The sequence below is a fragment of the Apteryx mantelli genome, chromosome 14 (assembly GCF_036417845.1).
Source record: "Apteryx mantelli isolate bAptMan1 chromosome 14, bAptMan1.hap1, whole genome shotgun sequence".
NCBI lineage: Eukaryota > Metazoa > Chordata > Aves > Apterygiformes > Apterygidae > Apteryx > Apteryx mantelli.
The window spans coordinates 21,481,534-21,502,996 of NC_089991.1; positions in this window are offsets into that span (position 1 = coordinate 21,481,534).

Sequence of the window (21,463 nt, forward strand, 5' to 3'; positions counted from 1 at the left end):
ATTGAATAATATTAGACAGAAGATGCATGTTAGAAAAGTCCCCCTGATGTCTTTCAATTCTGGCAGTGTGTCATTTATAGCTCGTCTGTGAACCCAAGTTTCCAGCTAGCTTTGCACTGACGTCATAGTAAATTCTTCAAAAAAGTTTCCTTCATATGCACACATTTGCTTGGAAGAGCTTATTGAAAGACAGTCAAAAGCCATATTAAAATCAGTGTACATGGCATCATCTGCTGCTACTGCTTACCTTGCTGCTTTTAACAGCTGTGGTAATCAGTAAAAATGAGCTACAAAGACTTAAATGTGAAAAAATCCATAGTAGACTCTTTTGCCTGAACAGCATCTGTGTCAAACTGTTACAAAAATGAATATAACTTTGAAAAGAGATAATTCCTACAGAATTCCCTATTTTATTTGCCCAAGAAATCTCAAGAGACCTCTCCTAAGAAGCCTTCAAATATCTTTACTGGGCATTTGCTAGTTATACATCCTCTCAGCTCTCATACCAAAGTAATTTTCTTTTCTCCAAATTTCATCTTAATGGTGGTTTATAGCATATGTTCACAGTGTTATTCATTAGCTGAGGGTAAATAAACCCAAAAATGAGGAAAAAAACCACAATATATATGAACAGCAAAAGACTGGTTTAAGAAAGATTCTAAGAAGTGAAGCAGGAGAATTTTTCTACTTTGGCCATTAGTGTCTTGTTTGGAAATCACTCAGCCATTCTTGTTTACTTTTACAGACAGGAATTATGTGAATACAGTACATTACTATCCCAATTTATGGGAGAAAGGCTAGCTGGAGGACACTTAGGTCAGGCTTATGATCAGAAAGCTGGTTGTACTTTTGAAAGATAAGACGGTGTCTAAGCACAGTGCATCATGAGGACTGAGCTGTGGTGCACTGCAGGCACTCATGCACATGCCCTCTTTCCTCAGGTGCCCACAAAGCAATGTGAAGGCACAAGTGGAAGCAACCACAAGCAAGACACTGGCTATGTCAGAGCAGAAAGGAACGAGAAATCTGAAGCCAGTGTATGCAGACAACTGAGTCCAAGCCCAGCATCAAGTAGACCAAGCAGTGGCAAAGGCTACAGTCAAAGCTGTAATTGGATTAGTCACCTGTGATATGCTCCAGGATCCTGAATCAAAGACAGCTCTGGAGCAGTTCACAGCTGGCATATCGAGGTGCACAGTATCAAGCCTAGAGCTCAGAATGACTCTTCTGAGCAGCCGGCATGATGAATTTGTGATATGGTGCAATTAAAGAGAAGATGAACATGGTACCAGATGAAGAATGAAGGAGGCAAAGTATAGGAGCGTATCCTTCCATCCTTACATCATGGCTTTTGTTGGGGAAGACTTTCAGGGAAGGACTTCAGAGTACAACAAATAGTGGACCTTGCTTTGAAAATCTCTAATGCAAAGCCGTGAGTATACATTTCCAAGAATAATATGCCAAACATTGCAGGAGGAGCAGGGATGGAGGAACTTGGATAGACCTGAAGTTTCCTGATGTGAAAAGACTACAGTTTGGTTTGGAGATATAGTTCAGCTTTAAGAATGAAAGGAAGTAGAAATACATAAGTGCATGAGTGCATAAGGGCAGCAAAAATAACAAAGTACCAGTCATGCATTGGGAATCTTCCATTGCCTTTAACAAGGCTCTTCCCAGCAGAAAGTCAAAACTCTCACGCCATGTCTGGAGCACAATGGGGAAAACAGGCTTGCATAGATCCTCTCCACACCTCTCTGTACCAAGGGGCTTACCCATGTTCAGCTGTGTACCTGCACACAGGGGAGGATGGGGCTTGCTGAGCCCCCATGTGTATCCTCTGTGGCTGCTAAAGACCCTGCAAGACTTGATTACATGGCTTGAGGTATCTCAGCTGTTTCTCAGCAGCAAATGACTAAATTCATAACACAGCAGCAGCACCTTGGACTACTCCATGGTGATGTGCACATATTTCCTAAATTTTTTCCCATGTGGAAAAAGTTCCTTGAATTTTCTCAATAAAGACACCTAGCTCTCTCAAAACTGGAGACCAAGTTCTGTCCTCCTGGGATTGCTGGACCAGCCCTTCAGTCCATGTGGATATAAAATGGAGCTAGGACTTGAACCTTGGTGATAGTCTCCTGATTGTGTGTTTCTCTTAAGAAAATATCTTCTGTTCACTTTTTCACATGCAGGGACTCAAATTGCCCTCAAAGAGATTTCTTCTTCCAATTTTCTTATTCTTCAGGGTTTTCCAGACCCAGAATCAGCACAGGCAGTGAGTGGAATTGCTTGCAAATAGCTTATTTCCCAATAATTAAATCCATTGTTATGCAACAATGCTGTAGATTTTTCTAAGGCATTATTATTTTTAAATGATTAAATACAAACATATAATTTGATCTCTTCTACTTAAAAGCACATCAGGAGATCTTGTCAGTGATTTATTGTGGAAGAAAGAGTGGGAGAGGTGGGTTATCACTGGAATATCATCTGCTGTCTCAACAGAATTAATCTGTAGAAAAATGTAAAGTTAGAACATTAATTTGCAGTATTTATTCCCAGAGCTCAAAACATCACTGCAAAGAGTAGCTGTAATGTGGGATTTCAAAAAGTGTTCAGGCTTGGCATAAGCAATCCCTTGGACATCTGCAGCAGCACACCTGTTCACCTATTGCAAAGCTATGGAATGGGTTATTCTGCTTTTGCAATAAAATCCCTTGAGGAGAGTGTTTCAGGCATTTCTTTTTCTAATTACATTTTATTGCTAATACCTGTATAGTGAAGATGCTCCATCTTACCTGCTCCCAGTGTAACAAGTCGCTCATATAGCCATGAGAGCAAAGAAATGGAGAACTGTGAAGGCACTAAAGAGGGGAAAAGGGGATCTGGTGTCTGATGGTAATTTAGCCATTGTTATGACCATGAGAAAGAGGTTTGTATTTGAATCAAGAAATTCTTGGACTCTGTAGAAGTCCAGAGAAATAATAAAGGAAGATTTTGTAAATAACAACTTGCATTTAATCTCCCCTGAGTACTAAGGCTTTTCTTTCCTTAGTTAAATTACTTTCTTCAAAATGGGATCAGGTAGTAAAATCTGGGGTATCTACAGACATGTGGTTTGCGATAAAGGAAACTGCTGATACTTGAAAAAGTTGTATAATAAGATTAGGAAGCTGATAGGTGTTCTGATTATCTCCCTGGGCTTATACTGGAAGAAATCTTTATTCACAGAATGAAATGACACAATATTTCTCTGTCTGGTTGAGGAGCTAACAAAAATCTAGAAGTAAAATTCACATTTATAATACAGTAAATCAGTGGACTAACTTAGATAGGGAAGTATGGTATCTCTCACTTGCCTTTAATTTGAGATTAATGTGTCTTTCCAGAAGATCTCCCCCCAATGTAACCAGCAGATCCTATGTTTAAAGCAGGGGTTTGTAAGAGCCAGATTTGACAGACAGTGAACTGGATCATCAAAATTATCTTAACTCTTTGAATATATGCTACCTCTTTCAAAAATCTTACAGAGAAATTCAGTCTTTAACTGAGCAGTTGTGGAAGTGTTGGTGGAAAGGGATCTCTGAAGGACTCTGGTCAAACCTCCTGCTTGGAGCAGGACTGCTGTCAACACCAGATCAGGTCATGGCTTTGGCTAGCCAAGTCTTGAAAACCTCTGAGGATGGAGTTTCCACCACCCCTCTGAGGAGCCTGCTCCAGAGTGCACCACCTTCCCTGGGACTCGTTTTTTCCGACATCCAGCCCAAACCTCCTGTGCTGCTATGTGTGGCTGTTGTAATATCATCTGACACCACTGAGAAGAGTGTCTCCATCATCTTTCTACCTGTTCTTTGAGTAAATGTAGGCTGCAATTAGATCACTCCTGAGTGTCCTCTTGGTCAGATCAAAACAGCCCAGGTGCCCCCAGCCTTTCCTCACAGCCCATAAGCCACAGGTCCCAATTGTCTCGGTAGCTCCTACTTGCCCCTCTCCACTTTTCACAGAATCGCTGAGGTTGGAAGGGACCTCTGGAGATCATCTAGTCCAACCCCCCTGCTCAAGCAGGGTCACCTAGAGCACGTTGCACAGGATCGCATCCAGGCACATTTTGAATATCTCCAGAGAAGGAGACTCCACAACCTCTCTGGGCATCCTGTTCCAGTGCTCTGTCACCCTCACAGTGAAAAAGTTTTTCCTCATGTTCAGATGGAAGCATCTGTGTTTCAGTTTGTGCCCATTGCCTTGCGTCCTGTCACTCGGCACCACTGAAAAGAGTCTGGTCCCATCCTCTCGACACCCTCCCTTTAGATACTTGTACACGTTGATAAGATCTCCTCTCAGCCTTCTCTTCTCCAGGCTAAACAGGCCAAGCTCTCTCAGCCTTTCCTCATAAGAGAGATGCTCCAGTCCCCTAATCATCTTTGTAGCCCTTCGCTGGACTTGCTCCAGTAGTGCCACATCCCTCTTGTACTGGGGAGCCCAGAACTGGATGCAGTACTCCAGATGTGGCCTCACCAGGGCTGAGTAGAGGGGGAGAATCACCTCCCTCGACCTGCTGGCAACACTCTTCCTGATGCACCCCAGCATACCATTGGCCTTCTTGGCCACAAGGGCACATTGCCGGCTCATGCTTAACTTGGTGTCCACCAGCACTCCCAGGTCCTTCTCGGCAGAGCTGCTTTCCAGCAGGTCAACCCCCAACCTGTACTGGTGCATGGGGTTATTCCTCCCCAGGTGCAGGACCCTGCACTTGCCTTTGTTGAACTTCATGAGGTTCCTCTCTGCCCACCTCTCCAGCCTGTCCAGGTCTCTCTGAATGGCAGCACAGCCCTCTGGCGTATCGGCCACTCCTCCCTGTTTTGTATCGTCAGCAAACTTGCTGAGGGTGCACTCTGTCCCTTCACCCAGGTCATTGATGAAGAAGTTGAACAAGACTGGACCCAGTACTGACCCCTGGGGGACACCGCTAGCTACAGGCCTCCAACTAGACTCTTTGCCACTGATCACAACTCTCTGAGCTTTGCCGTTCAGCCAGTTCTCAATCCACCTCACTGTCCACTCATCTAACCCACACTTCCTGAGCTTCCCTATGAGGATGTTATGGGAGACAGTGTTGAAAGCCTTGCTGAAGTCAAGGTAGACAACATCCACTGCTCTCCCCTCATCTACCCAGCCAGTCATTCCATCATAGAAGGCTATCAGATTGGTTAGGCATGATTTCCCCTTGGTGAAGCCATGCTGACTACTCCTGATCACCTTCTTTTCCTCCACATGCTTGGAGATGGCCTCCAGGATGAGCTGCTCCATCACCTTTGCAGGGATGGAGGTGAGGCTGACTGGCCTGTAGTTCCCTGGGTCCTCCTTCTTGCCCTTTTTGAAGACTGGGGTGACATTGGCTTTCTTCCAGTCCTCAGGCACCTCTCCTGTCCTCCATGACCTTTCAAAGATGATGGAGAGTGGCTTAGCAATAATGTCCGCCAGCTCCCTCAGCACTCATGGTTGCATCCCATCAGGGCCCATGGATTTGTGGGTGTCAAGTTTGCTTAAATGATCTCTAACCCACTCCTCCTCCACCAAGGGAAAGTCTTCCTCTCTCCAGACTTTCTCTCTTGTCTCCAGGGTCTGGGGTTCCTGAGGGCTGGCCTGAGCAGTAAAGACTGAAGCAAAGAAGGCATTCAGTAACTCTGCCTTCTCTGCATCCTTCGTCACCAGGGCACCCACCCCATTCAGCAAAGGCCCCACATTTTCCCTAGTCTTCCTCTTGCTACTGATGTATTTGAAGAAGCCCTTCTTGTTGTCCTTGACATCTCTCGCCAGATTTAATTCCAAACGGGCCTTAGCCTTCCTCGTCACATCCCTGCATACTCTGACAACATTCCTATATTCCTCCCAAGTGGCCTGTCCCCTTTCCACTTTCTGCATACTCCCTTCTTCTGCTTGAGTTTTGCCAGGAGTTCCTTGCTCATCCATACAGGTCTCCTACCTCCTTTGCTTGACTTCCTACTCATAGGGATGCACCGCTCTTGAGCCTGGAGGAAGTGATGTTTGAATATTAACCAGCTCTCTTGAACACCCCTTCCTTCTAGGGCCCTAACCCATGGCATTCCTCCAAGTATGTCCCTGAAGAGGCCAAAGTTTGCTCTCCTGAAGTCCAGGGTTGCGATCCTACTTGGTGCCCTGCTGCCTCCTCGCAGGATACTGAACTCCACCATCTCATGGTCACTGCAGCCAAGGCTGCCCCCAACCTTCACATCTTCCACCAGTCCTTCTTTGTTTGTTAGTACGAGGTCCAGCAGCACACCTCTCCTTGTTGGCTCCTCCACCACCTGTGTCAAGAAGTTGTCACCAATGCTCTGCAGGAACCTCCAGGACTGTTTGTGCCTAGCTGTGTTGTCTTTCCAGCAGATATCGGGGTGGTTGAAGTCCCCCATGAGAACCAGGGCCTGGGATTGTGAGGCTACTTCCAGCTGTCTGTAGAAGGCCTCATCAACTTCCTCTTCCTGATCAGGTGGCCTGTAGTAAACACCCACAACAGTGTCACCCATGCTAGCCTGCCCTTTAATCCTTACCCATAAGCTCTTGACTCGCTCTTCATCCACCCCTAGGCACAGCTCAATACATTCCAGTTGCTCTCTCACATAAAGATCAACTCCACCACCTCGCTTTCCTGGCCTGTCTTTCCTAAAAAGCACGTAGCCATCCATGACAGCACTCCAGTCATGTGAGCTATCCCACCATGTCTCTGTAATGGCAATGAGATCATGGCCCTGCGACCGCACACATATCTCTAGTTCTTCCTGTTTGTTCCCCATGTCGCTGTTGAACTGGGGGCCCAAAACTGGACATGGCATCCAGGTGTGGCCTTCCCAGTACTGCGTAGAGGGGACAGTAACTTCCCTCGATCTACCAACCATGCTCCTAATAAAGTGGCCCAGGATGTATCTACATTATTCATGGTGAGAGTGCACTGGAGGCTTGTATTCAGGCTGGCATTTATGGTAAGCCTTACGCTCAATTCAGCAGGTCCTGCCAAGCCCATCAGTTCTCAGTCTGAACTTGTGCCAAAGTGATGCTGACCCACATGCATAATTTTGCTCTTCTTGTTGAACTCTATGGAGTTTCTGTTGGCCCCATCCTCAAGTTTCTCAAGGTCCCTCTGGATTGAAGCTCTACTGTTTGCTGTGTCAATCATCCTCTCCAATTTAGTACTGTCCACAAATTTGCTGAAGGTGCACTCTGTCTCATCACCCAGGTCGTTGATGAAGATATTGAACAATATCAGCCCCAGTATTGACCCCTGAGGCACTCCGCTTATTGCTGGCTGCCAACCAGATGTTGAGCCATTGATTACCACACTTTGAGCCTAGCAGCCCAGCCAATTTTCAGGTCATCTAATAGTTCTTTCATCCATCCCGTACTTCCTCAGCTTCCAAATGAGAATGCTGAGGGAGACAGCGTCAAAAGCTTGATCAGCCTGGCTATGTTGAATTAAGGCCAAGTCTGAGATTATTAACTGAAACAGCAGACATGCCTACACAACCAAATGAAGGAGTGATTGCAGTGTCTGCTGCTGTAACCATGCTGGCTCTAGGGCACAGTAACAATAGCATTAACATGGGTATTAGCTCCTGCTAACAAGCAGAGTAAAAGCTCCTGAGGAACTGCACTTACAAATGCTGTTTTCTAGCAGAAACTGAAGTCCATGCTCCTGCATCTTTGCCACTCCTATTACCTATGCCAGTTAGGTGTAGCTAGGATGGGCATGCTAGAACTTGCAACAACAGTATTTGTTTTTGCCGTATAATCATACCTAATAATTTTGCGCTGATAGAGCTGACTTTTCAGGAGCATGAAGAAGCAATTAAAAACTGTATTTGAAGTCATTATAGAAAGACAAACATTGTAACTTACGCTTTTGTGAGGCCCTTAGATGGGTGAGCAAATAATAGGGGAGATAAAGAATTCAGACGGGAAAGTGAGGCCTTTTGGTATTTATACACTTGTCTGTGATTTACAAGTTCACATACATTATGGATGTTGTGTTCTCCTATTTAGATGGAGTAATGCTGCCAGATGTATTGTAAAGACTTATGATGATAAACAAAGAAGAAAACATTTAATTGACCCAGAATGACTATTGTTATTGGTGTCAAATGTACAAGAACAAAGCTGGTCAACTTGAATCAAAAATCCTCAGCTGGTAGAGACATTTCAGTGAAGACCTGAGACAGCTGCGCAGTGCAATTTCTCTCACTAATGATTCTTAAATTAAGAAATTAACCCCCTTCCACAGGCATTTGGATTGTGGTGGAGTGGGAGACAGTTACAGAAATTGGACTGGAATCCATAGTAATCTCAGCCATGGACACTGCCAGCAATACTCATGTTTTCTGAGCCCCAGTGCTTAAAGTGATAAGGCTCTCCAGACTGCAAGACATGGTTCTTGTAAAGGAAGTAACAGTCCCAAAGGCATTTGGTGAGCCTTATAATACACATGTGCTGTGGCATATGTTCTCCAGGCATGCTAGTCCTATCCAAAGGGTTATGCTTTGTATTGGCATTAAACTTAAGGCCACTTCCTTTTATGTAAACACACACTGTGTCTAATCAACTTCCTTCATCAGTAAGACTGGATCTCTTCACTGTTGGAGCAACTTTAGTGCACAGATTTGAGCTGGATCTGGTCAATCTGTTTACTGGTAAATCAACCAGTAAACATAGCACAGAACTTATACCAGCTTTAGGCCTTTGTGCTGACTTCATGACATTTGTGTCCAGCAATACAATACTTCATACAACAGAGTGCCACAGACAGAGAAGACTTGATCCAACCTATAACCTGTCAGTATGATGTCAACCTATCCAAAACGCTTGAATGAACTTGAACTGGTAGAATAAGTTCATGTCAGATCAGCTGTTTGTGTTGTGAAGCTGCAGTATTTTTCATCTGATACTAGAATCCCTAACGTGTGGTTTACCATATCATCAAACTATGACCTTGCCAAACTTTTTGCAATTTGCAAAACTCTGCAAAAGAATGAAGTTTCTGTTACGGAAGCATCAAAAGGGCATCAGGGCTTGGATGCAGTTGCTTTATGGGTGAGGGACCCTGTGCAGCCATATCCTTCTTCACATGAAAAATTCTTATAATACACTGAGAAGTGTAAAGGCATAAAACGGTTTCTTTAGCCTTCTGCTGAGTAAGTCCATAAGTGGCTTGATGGGCAAAGCTAAACTGAGCTTTGGTCAGATTTGATTATTGAACCTTGTGATTCAGGTAATTGCTACTAGTCATGTCACAGTCTCACTGACTGTAGTCATTGCCTTTGATTTGACTACCTTTGAATGTGAGCTTAGAATCAGTCAGGTCACGATGTAGCAACATGACAGAAAACTTCAAAGTTCTTGGAGAATCTGTAAATGCTGATGGGTCTGTGATTGTGTCCTTAGACTGTCTGTAAAATGAGTTCTGTTTTAACATTTCATCTTCATGTTCTTTCTAAAGTCATTCTGAAGTGGTGATGCCTAAAGATATTTTCTTTAGCCTTTGCTAGGCGGCCATCCCCCCTCAACAGGAAACGTCTGTGACGTGTTTATTTTTATGCGTGTGTTCTTCTAATAGACTGCTTTTACCCTTGGAAGGAAATATCATTGACTTTCTTAAGAGCTCACACTCATTTCTCCCTCCCCCCCATACAGGAGCTTTGTTTTTATTTTCTGCAGTGATTTGCAGAATTGACGTAATTTCTTTCCTTCATGCCTTTTCCAAGAATTCTCACTTATTCACTAATTTTAACGGTTCTGTAGCACTTTGAGAGATTTAAAAAGAGCAAAAGTTCTCTAAACATGAAACCTTTGATATTTCCAGCCAATTCTCCATTTCTATCTAGGTCAACACCTGTTTTGGGCATAATGCTCAGTGCACAGTGAGCTGCCTTTCTCGTCACCCCTATGCAACTGTCTCAGTTCTTCCAGAGTCCAGCGTATTATCTGCTGCATCAGATATGACTGAGATGCCAAAACATATTAATTGCTTGGAAAAGCTTATGCTGGGCTTTGATTTCATAAATCTACAGATTTTCTTGTTTTCTGTGATTTCCTCTTTAACATCATACTGGTTGCAGTGCCTTGTTTAAATGTGATAAGTTTAGGTATCTTTAGAGTCTTGGGTCTGTACCTCACAGTGATATTAAGACTGAACTATTTCCACTGAATAATGCTCACAGAGGCACCTTTCTTTAATCCAAATTTTATGCAGGTATCATTTGAAACACTCTAAAAGGTGTTGACTATTTCACCCTCATTTTTACTAGGGACTAATGGCTCATCACCTTTCCTTGCTAACATGCCTCTGCTCCACATACGTGAACTTTTCTCAAATTACATGGTAAAATCAAACTGATTAGTTTGCTGAAGGGTGGATAATGATGAAAATATTGGAGAATGGGGTACTCCAGAGATGCTTGGCAAATAGTAATTGTGGTTCCACTAGTACTTGGAGAGAGAATTTTCTTTCCATATGATTCTGATAAATTTATGAAATAAGTTTTGACCTTTTATGCTATACATCCTCATTGTTTTTCACATCAGGGAGCATGGAAAGGAACTGAAGTTCCCTTCACAGTCTGCTGAAAACAGTTTTCCCAAGCGCTTTCTTAGACTTGGCAAACTTCATAAACTGCTTCTCAGTTGGCAGTTGACCTGCAGAATGTTTCATGCTGTATCTGCAGGCTGTTCTCATAGGAGATGGTCCTAGATCGATCTCAGGGTTCCGCATGACTCTAAGACTGGTCAGCAGAAACAACTGCATGACCCATACAGCAATTCTGCTCATAATAGGGTTGTCTGGAAGACACCAGTGTTTGTGGTGTTGGAAGCCTTTTGGCTCTGCTTTTTTTTGCTCCTTTTCTTTCCTAAGGGTTATTCCACCTGTTTCTGGAGTTATGCTTAGATTTTCCATTTCCTGTGACTTTTCCATCAACTTTTATGTATATACCACTCTTGCTGAGATAGCCCATGTAGGCTATGAGAAGCCCACATTTTTTTTCAAAGTGTAAGTCTCCTTCCAGTCTGGAAGGGAGAGCCCATTCCTGTTGACTGAGGCCTTTCTTGAAACAGCTCCCGTCGGCTGGAAGTGAAGAGTCTACTTTGCCCATTTACATTTTATCCTCTTCCTTTTTTTCTTTTCTGGATAGGAATGATATGTTGTCTTAAATCCTTGCTGACTGCTTAAAATTCTCCCACGTCTTTTGAGTGTTTAATTATTCCCCTTCAGGAACGGGTTTAAATTGACTGACTTCCTCTAAGGCTGTGATTTCACATGTAATGGCAATACTGCTTAAATTATTATAGGCTGACTCCCTCCCTCATGCAGCTGACTGACTTGGGAAACAGAGCACTTCAAAACCAACCTTTCCTCTTCCAGGTGGGTTTAATCTGAGCAGCTCCCACATGCTAGTCACTCCCCAGCCACATGGATGCCAGTGCTAGCACGCAGGATGGCAGGAGCACACTGCCGGGCCAGGATGGAGCAGCCTCCTTCAGTGGAAGTGCCAGTTTATGGCAGCACAAAGCGTGGGTGGTATTTTGGTCTTAGTTTTTCTCAAGCTTCCTTCACCAAGGGATTGCTGATGTTCATTAGCAGCTAATTGGTGCTGGTGAGCTGTGACTTTTACCCTATAGTTTCTCAGCTACTCCAGCAGCAGCAGCTGATATTTAATTGCTAAGTCTGAGTGAAGCCGTGGGTTCACAGAGATTGCCTGAGTTCTGTTATCTGCCTTTGCTTGACAATTATGTGTAGTTTTGATTAGTGAAATTTTGATGGGTTTTACTGTTCTGCTTCTTTGATGTTTTGAGAAAGCTTTAGCTGTGCTGCTGAACCATTCCCATAAAGCATGCCGGAGCATTATTGAGGCACAAGAAAATGGAAGCCTGCATCTGGACTGATGCTGCTTGGAGAGGCAGTTTGCAAACCAGATTTTTGTTCCTGACAGTCTCCATCTGAGGAAGAAATTATGGCTGACATATTTTGCCCAAAAACTTGTTTTAATTTTGTCAGTTTGCCTGATTAAATCAAATTTGACTGTAAAATGGCACATCTTTGTCTTCCCAATCTATTTGCATGTGTATCTTTGAGGGTAAACCTGGCCTACCTGGCCAGAGTGAGTTCATTGCTGTTTGCCTCTTACCTAGCATAGCTCAAAAGTGAGTGGGAGGATCAGACTCATGTTTTCCTGTGTCCATTTTGACCCAGTACCTGTCCCCATCCTGGTGTGTGAGAAGCTGCTCAACCAGTCAAACAGACCAGAAATTGCTGTTTGAGCACTGGAACAGGTTGCCCAGAGTGGTTGTGGAGTCTCCTTCTCTGGAGGTTTTCAAAACCCACCTGGACGCGATCCTGTGCAATGTGCTCTAGGTGACCCTGCTTGAGCAGGGAGGTTGGGCTAGATGATCTCCAGAGGTCCCTTCCAACCTCAACCTTTCTGTGATTCTGTGAGCAACTCCAGTCCAGGAGCTCTGGCCATATGAAAATTTATTTTTGCAGCAGACCCCTAGCTTGGCATAGCTTTTCTTCTAGTACTTCCATGTGACTTTGAATATGTGAGGACCTGGTACCCAAAGGCATCCATCCCCTACTGTTTTTCTTAATTGCCACTGATCTCTTATCCTGCCTCTAGAAAGAAGTTGAACTTTGCTACCTTTACACTTAAAAGAAGGAAAAAAAAATGCTTTCAAGACCATAGGTTTCCAAGACAGGGTGTGAATTCTGCCAGCTTCATCTCTGGGTCTGAGCACTCCTGTTTAGAGTAGGTAATTGCAGTAAGTGAGCAAAGTCTCAGCTGAGGTCTGGCTGGATCCTCCCTGTGTTCAGAGCAACCCTGAAACAGGAAACCTAGCATGTTGGCCCAATGCCTCATCTAATGCCAAGCCTTACCGCCGTTTGATAGCATGTTGAATGTGTTGTGCTGTTCCCTGAGCAGAGAAGTGCCTGATGTGGGATGGAGGGCACATTAGACACGGTGGCACTAAAGTCATGTGAAATGTCTTCAGGAACGAGTGCCTGTGTGCCATGATCTGCACTGACTCCAGTTTGGGATGCTGCACTACACTCCATGGTGTGGCTGCTCCCTCCTCCCCACTCCTCGCCGTCCCTTGCTCTTTGCCTCAGTGGTCCCCTCTCCCTTTCTGCTAGGGTTACAGCTTGGTTGGGCAGTTGTGAAGTGTTTGCTGGGGGTTTGGAGGGCTCATTTATACAGTGGCATAATGGTTCTGTTTTTCTCCTCTGTTCCTCAACCAGTACTTCCCAGCATTTGATTTGTTTGGGGTTTTCTTGGCAGAGGGCTGAACTCATATTTCCAAAGAGCTTGTTATCACAACCCTGAAACAGTAATGCTCCTCAGTGGTGATAGTCAGCCTACAGAGCATCAGGGTAGGTGGAAAGTCAAATTCTCTTTCTGCATGCATCACTTTCCTCTTAGTATTTCTGGTTCTCCCATCTTTATATCTTGGACTTACAGTTTTTGTTTAGAACCTCTGGCTCTCTTCTACTCTGTGTCCTGTACAAAGTGGAAGGTTTGGCCTAAATTTTCCTTGCCTGTCCCACGTGACTATTGTCAACTTCTGTCCTATCCTTTAGGGGATGGCACAGAGGTACTGCAACTTCATCCTGTTCTTCCATACCTTCTGACTTTTCCCCACTCTTCAGTTTAAAGGCTTTCCTTTTCAAGTGATACTAGACTAGGTTCATTTTGGTTGGGGTGAAATTTGTCCCTCAGCTCCTGAATCACCTGTCCTCAGGGCGATCATGCGTGTGACGCTGAGGGCCATAAACCCTCGACACCTTGCTCTGCTCGTACTGCTGTAAGGGTAGATGTCTGTTCTTCATTGCCTCTGCACCCAGCCAGCAGGTTGGGCTCCTCCTTCAGGTGCAGGGCTGGAAAGCCCACCGGTGCCCCAGCCCCGGCCGAACCTCCCTTGCCTGGAGTGCTCAGCTCGGCCCCTCGCTCATTGCTGGGCTCCCCCACAGCACCCGAGCTGGGCAGCTTCCTCGTCCAGCGCAGCGCGGGTGAGACCGTGGGAGGTGTCAGCCCCATAGCCCCAAGCGAGACAGAGGCTGGGGATCTTTTTGTTCATTTATTTTTAATGAGGAAGGAATTCCCCAGTTGTTACATTAACCTAATTTTCATGATCTTTTCCTGCTCTGTCAGCACCTTTGTGCGAGGCCAGGACTCGCATATGCAGCTTCTCCTCAGCCAACTTTTGTAACATAAGCCTTGGGACTAGTTTAGCCCAGCTTCTTAAAGCTGAGGCTTTGTTTTATTTCATGTTAAATTTGTGAACTTTAATTGCCAGGTGCTAAACTTTTTGAACTAGACTAGGGATTTTTTGATAATCGTGATTTTCTCTACAACTTGCAAGTTCAGTAAGCTTCTTTGTCTCACACTACACTGTCTACAGCCAAAACCGTTACAAAACTGGCTGAACTTAGACCTGAGAGAATTCTCTGAATTCTCTTGAGCAACCGCTTCTTGAGATTAGCAAAGTTCAAAGCATCCAACTTGAAAGTATCCTACAAGTTACAGTTAGACTACAGTAAGATCGACTGAGATGAATTAAAGAAAAACAGTAAATGAGTTGGAATGCTTTCTTGTCTCCAGTTCTACTGGCTGTAGCCAGACGTCCACTTCCCCTGCTGCTCTGTCTACCAGGGCCCTCCTCACTTGAGAAAGGAGCTCTGGTTTGCTCTTAGTTTCGTGCTTGTGGCTGGCCGTCTTTGCAAAAAGCTGTGTCTGCTTCCTCCCCTGGCTCCCTCTACCTCATAACATGTTCCTTACAGACACCGTGGGGCCTGGGAGCTTGCCCAGAGGACTCCTGATACACATGAAATAATGGGAGAAAATGGAGACAGGCCAGTCAATGTCCCTACTATTCTTCAAATCCAGATCAAGCCATGGTGCAGAGCTGGGACTCAACTGCATGTGCCGCAGGGGGTGGCAGGAGAACATGGGAACCAAGCGGGCTTCAGGGCCTCAGGCAAGGGTTGAGAAAAAATATTTTTTAAAGGAAAAAACAGATTTTCTTTCTTGACCTTACTTTGCCCATGAAGGTACCACACCAGTGATGGGCCTGTGGTACTAGGATGCCAAAAATTGCCATAGTCCTGGAGCAGCTGTCCTCACCCAAGATTTTGGTGAGGAATCTCTTCAGCCTCCTGGTTCCTCATGCAGAAGAGGAGGTGTGCTGGCATGCCTTCCCACTGCGGCCCTTCTACCTTCCTCAGGCCTGGACCAGGCCTGTAAGGAGGAAATTCAACAAACTGGGAAATGAAGAACGATGTTGCTGAGATGGGTTTGGTTCCCCTCTCCCTTCTGGGGCAGAGGGGATTATTTGGAGAATATATTAATAAAACCTTTCGCCAGTGCCAGCAGCTTTCACTGGCAATCAGTTTGCTTAAGGGCTAACCGGGCAGAGGATCCCAAGGATGTGAATGCTCATGAATACTGGTATGATCTTCACCCTGAGGAAATAACACATTTCTTTTCCAAACTAGGCTGAGGAATCTAATTGCACTGTTCTTCCTAATTGAAATGAAAAATGCTGCCATATCAACCTATCAAAAATACTGCGAGCTTATGTCTTATTAATTTACTGTGGGAGCTGTACCCTGAAATGTGAATAAAATCCGAATAAGATTGTTTGAGGTAATTCACAGGTTTTGATTTAAAATATTTTACCTTTTTGTTCAAATTTGTTGTTGCTGGGCAAGATGACAGTTTGAAGATGATGCCTCATTTTAGATTTTACAGATCCTATGAGTGTGAAAATGAATGAAGCCTAAGAATGTAATGTTGCATATTATTGAATTATTATCTTTCAGCTGGGTCCAGAGAGCTTTTCTAGCACTAAATTCTGGATGGAGTAGCAGGAGGTAGCACACAGGCTCAAAGAAACCACTGAGCAAAACTCCAGCAAGGAAACTACTGACCCTGAAAAGGATAGAGTTTCTTGAGCATTAAATGGTGTATGACCTAGGGCCTGATCTAGTTTTTGCAAAGTAAATGCAGTTTTCATTGACTTTAGTAAGAGTTTGGCCCTGAAGGATTTATGCACACTTTTCTCCAGATGATAGCAAAGCACCAACCTGATCTACTTGTCAAGAGAAGGCCTTGGTTTCCAAAAAGAAAAAGAAAAAAATGATGTCAATCTTCAAACATGCAGATGCTGGGGCACTTGCTGCTGAAGGTATGCTGCTGCCCCTGGTTTTGCCGGAAGCAGCACTGTCTGTCCATACTTACAGCAGGTCCCACTCACACTGTGCTACGTGGAGATGGGCAGGGAGCTGCTGGGCAGAGACAGGCGTTGGGTATGCAGGATCGGCCGCCCCCTGCTTCTTCATTGCCACAGCAAATCTGAGTCCAGGATGGGATCCTGTGATCATAGTACCAGGGGTGCAAAAGGGAGATGGGTTTGTGGCTTCAAACATCAAGATGCAGACTGTCATACAGCGATGGGCTCATGTCTCCCTTTCCAGCTTCTCCTGGGGCTGGTGAGGATTTTACTGGTTGTGGCTGCTGTCTCCCCCTCCTGCAGAGCAGGCTCTTCCCCCAGTCTGGTGCCAGCTGCAGCCTGCCTTTGCTGCCAGGGGGAGCCTCCCCGCACAGTGGCTCAGAAATACCCAATCCAGCAATGTCTTAAGAAGGCAAATATGCAGAGTGATGTGGTTTAAGTTTGGGAGCGGGGGATGGAGTTTTTTTTTTTTAATGATGGTATCTTCTAAGTGCTATTCTATTATTTTTGTTCAAAATCATACTTTGCCTTAAGGAGGCTGTTTGTCATTGGATATCCCTGATGTTGCTCCCAGAGGAACCAGTACTGCAGGCAGTGGAGATAAATCAGGTCTACCAGAATAATTGTGGTAGATAAGAGAGAACTGAAGCCTCCAGCCCAGTCTGAAAGAGAGAAAACTGCTTAGTTGCAGCCTAAGAAAGAGAGGCTAGCTCAAGGCACTGAGAAGCGCAGTGTGTAACTAGCCTGGAAAGCAAAAACCATCACCCCCATCCAAAATCAGGGAGGCTCTTTCCATATACTGGTCATGCATACAGCAGAGTTGACAGATCTTAGTTTCCAATGACTTCTTACAGGATAGAGAGAAAGAAAATAAAAGTTGGCTGGAACATGGACTCCATAGCAAGAGCTTGAAACAGCATGAAAACCATAAAGAATGTGAGAGGGAAGGAAAAACATATTACCTATAGCTCCCAGCAGGACCGAGTGGTTCTTTGCGACTCTAATATTTTCTCCATCAATCTGTCAGAGCTGTGCTCCATCACGCAGTGACATCTCAGCCGGGTGGCTATTGCTGGGTCACCTTTTGCAAAGGATTTGCGTCAAAGTAAGCCGTGGTTATGGGGACACACTGTGAAGGTCTCTGCTGCGCGAGGAAGTGCATAAGGCAGCGGTACACTTTTTTTGCCAGCATGTGTTGTTGTGTTCCTAGACACAGATTGCTGTGTGCTTAGTTTTTCATTTCTCTACCTGGCATCTTTTGGGATGCCAGTGCTGCTGTTTCAAGGTGCTTTAGGGGGATTCCCTGAGGAGCCCGGCCATTTGTTTCTGGTGTCATCCAACTGCTCCTGGAAGTTGCTTTCCTAGAAGGCAACCTTGCTGGCCCTTGCAGCCAAAGTGTGAAAGGAACAGGCCTCTTTCACCTCCCTCCTGAGCATTCAAGCTTGTTGCAGAACAGGCTGCTTTGCCAGGTAGCACCTGCAGAGCTGGCATCATGAAGCGCCAACTCTCCACGCAAAGAGAGTCAAATATGCAGCGTGCCATGGTAGTATTTAGTAGCAGGTCACATGCGCCAGGGCAATATTGTCATTTCTGAGAACAATTACGTGGATCCACTGCTTTTTGTCTTTATCAGAAACAGAGGCTGGTGGGGCAAGGCCAGGCCGTGTGCGAGGTCCTGGCTGGGAGCAGGACTGAGGGTTAGGGGAAGAACTGGGCTGTTCCCTTTTGCCTTGTGCAGCAGATGCCCAGCATCAGCACATGATGAGTGCTAGGCAGAAGCTTCCCCCAGCTTGCTGCAGTCTGGCAACACCTTAGTCTACTGCTTCATAGCCTGGCACAGTAGCCCATTTGTGCTAATTGGGAAATTACAATAATTCAATTAAAAAATGCCTCCTGGATGCATAGCAGGTATTAGAGGTTCTGAGTACAGACCCTCCCCAGCTGGACACAGAGGAGCACAGCTGCCCTGCTGCCCTTCCCCAGCCAGGCAGGCTCTGGGGGTGCTCCATGCCACGTGGTTACTTCTCTGCCATCAACACTGGCTGGCCTTATCACAGCGTGTGCGGATGCAGTCTGTGACTCCAGCCCGGATGGGCAGCATGATCAGAGCAGTTTGCACACGGCACTGGCCTGGTGCTATTCAGGGAGCCGTGCTTCCACCAGGCAACCCTGTCTAGTCTCTGCTGCTCTGGCTCCCAAAATCATTTGAACCCAGCAAGTGCCCTTGGGTGCAATACTTTGCACCCCAAATATTACTGTCTTGGCAGCTACAACACGGCCGGGGGAGGAGGAGTGGGCTGTTTTCCACTGCAGGTGGAGGTGCTCCCCTGCAGGACCCTGTTTTATTGCTGTATCTTCTACTGTCTGGGCAGGCAGGGGAAGCACTGAGTAAAAGGAAGGTTAAGATACCCTAAAAGCAACTAAGTGACTTGAGCTTTAAGCAAAGATCATATTCTCACCTGAAAAAAAAAAAAGGAAAACCTGGAGCATTAGGGAGGTTCTAGCAAGAGAGACCAGGGAAACACTTTGTTTTGTCTTTCATCTAGATACAGATTGTCATCATGTAGGTAAGGGGGAGAAGTAATAAATGTATTTTGTACAATTCCTGCTCAGCAGTTTGACCTGCAGCCCCTTCTCTGGAAAAGCTTTCAAGTGCAAAGTTTTCCTGGGAGCAAAGTGCTGTTTGGGCATAAGTTTATTAAAAACAAAGAGCAAACCCAGAAAATGTAAACTGCAAACCTGAGGCAGCAGGAGAAGGAGGGGGGCAATTAGGTGCTTGCCCAGGTGCTGTGCAAGGCTGCTGTGCTGCCCCTGGCTGCCCATCAGCTGCTGAATGCAAGGTGAGCACTGGGAGCATGGAGATGAATAGTATCCTCACTGGAGGGAGCAGGTGCCTGAAATGAGACTGTGGACACGAGACTGCGGGTTTGGTATAGATGTGGGGCAGGTGCAGAAGCACTGGCAGCTGTAGAGACCTTGCTGCAAGAGTACTTGATTTTGCAACACTTGCAGCTATTTCCTGGTGCCCTTCTGTGCTCTTACTACCTGGCTCTGATGCACAGCAGCTGTGTCACAGCTGTTTCCCTAAGACCCGCTTCTCTCTGCCCCTGCCACTTTGCACTGTAAAATAGCCCTCTCAGTGGTGATATGTGCCTGTCTCCTCAGCTATGTGGCTTCTACCAGAGCTGCCAAGGGTTTTAAGGTAAGAACAACTGCTCTCATGCCAATGCAGTGCTGTTGCATCAGACAATGAATGATGGATTCTGGTGATGGTATGATGTGGGGCAGAAAGAGCTAGTCCCAGGGTGAGCATCCAATGCAAAGTTGTCATGTGCAGAGATCTGATGCAAGACCAATGCTGCAAAGATCCCTAATGAGGAAAAACCTTACTCCTGTGAGCATCTAAGGAGAAAGCAGAAGCACAGGATGCTCAGCCTGCACCTAGGACAGGATGGAGGCACCAAGCAGGGTGTACCCAGTAGGCAAGAAAGGACTGGTGAAAAAGCTTATGAGATAAGTGGGAGATTTAAGAGCACTCTGGTGCTCACACAGTACTTGGCCCAGTATGTAGTTAACCAATCCATGTTTATAGAGCAAATTTAAACCAGCAGTGTGTTTTTACTCTGCATAAGCAATTAGCATCACATGGCCATGGTGATTTTGATCTGGCACCTGCATCCAAAGCCAATTTAGCATGAAAATGCTCAGAGTGTAAACACAATGAGAATAGCCTCTTAGCTCCTGGGCCTTCTGTCCTTGATATGACATTCAGTATTTACAAAGGTTGGGATTTTTTACACCGCAGCAGGGAACTACTCAGATTTCTCTGGGCTGGAAGCATGATGACTGTGTTGATACCCCAAATGACCGCTTCTGCTATACTAATATTGGACAAATATTGACTCATGGCTACTACAAGTCACTTCCTTCACTGATGAATGCTCAAGGCTACTTGGATAAACAAATGATTTCTCATGAATATTCTTATTTTAACACATCCCTAGAATAATAATGTGTCCTGTATATGTTCTGTTTATGATTTTTCCTCAGTTAACAGTTTGAGATGATATTGTGTAGCACTTTATTAGCACAGAAGCAGAGTGTCCCTTTGTGGACAGTCACTTATCCAGTAGAGAGTTTGGCTGTGCAGTTCTTGGTCTCTGCTTGACCCTGAACAATAGGAAAAAATCAAAATTACTGCTCTTGCGTGAGGGAGGGGACTCGCATCCAGTGCCATCCTGTCACTGCATTGTTTACTCTCGCTGCTAGATCATTAATCAAATGCCTGATAATACTGCTGACCACAGCTCAGATGCTGCAGGTGATTGCAGCACCTGGACTCCTCCCAAAATGACACTCTCCAATTAGACAGGCTGACCACCTGTTACTCAGCCCATCTTCCTCAGCTCTAGGATCCCTATGACTGCTTGCTGCCTGGACACCCCTTGCTAAGGACCAAGGATTGACTGTCACATGTAACCACAGGTGTGGCAGTCCCACTTTTTCTGCTGAAGGCTCAACATGCCAGGAGCTCCTTAGCAGGAGAGATAATACAGATGAAGATGGGAGAAACAGCAGCACTGACCTGGCTACCAAGTGTTGCACCTAGAGGTGCAGTCATAAAATGATCTTGGCATAGCCAGACCCTGGGTAAAGACAGACCTTACCAGTTTCAATTGCCAGTACTGGCTGCAAGGCTTCCTGCTGCTCATTTCAGCTTTCCACAGTCTAAATGGTGATGCAGCTTATGGTTGGTTGGCTTTGGAGGAAATGACTCGCATTAGAAAGTTACTAAGCACTTGGGGATAACTCCTGCTCTTCCTGATGACAGCAGGACCATTGACTTCATTCTGTTGTAATCAGTTACTCCAATTCAAAGTGGCTGGAAACATCAGCATCCTGCACTGGCACTGCTTTACATCCATTTTGCATTGATATGAATGACTCTGCAACAGTGAACTGATATGTAGGTGAGGCTGTTAAAATTATTTAGTATAAGCTTGTAAGCACAGCTACCACAGAATGAAATATTCCAGAATAGCTCCTCTGGAATAGCTCCCTGTGTGAACATTCAGTTCCGGAATAAAGAGTTGCTTAATTCTGGAATAATTGCTTTAATTATTTTCAATGATTCTTTTTCAAATTGTGTGAAGTGTATAAAAATTGTGCATGTCCC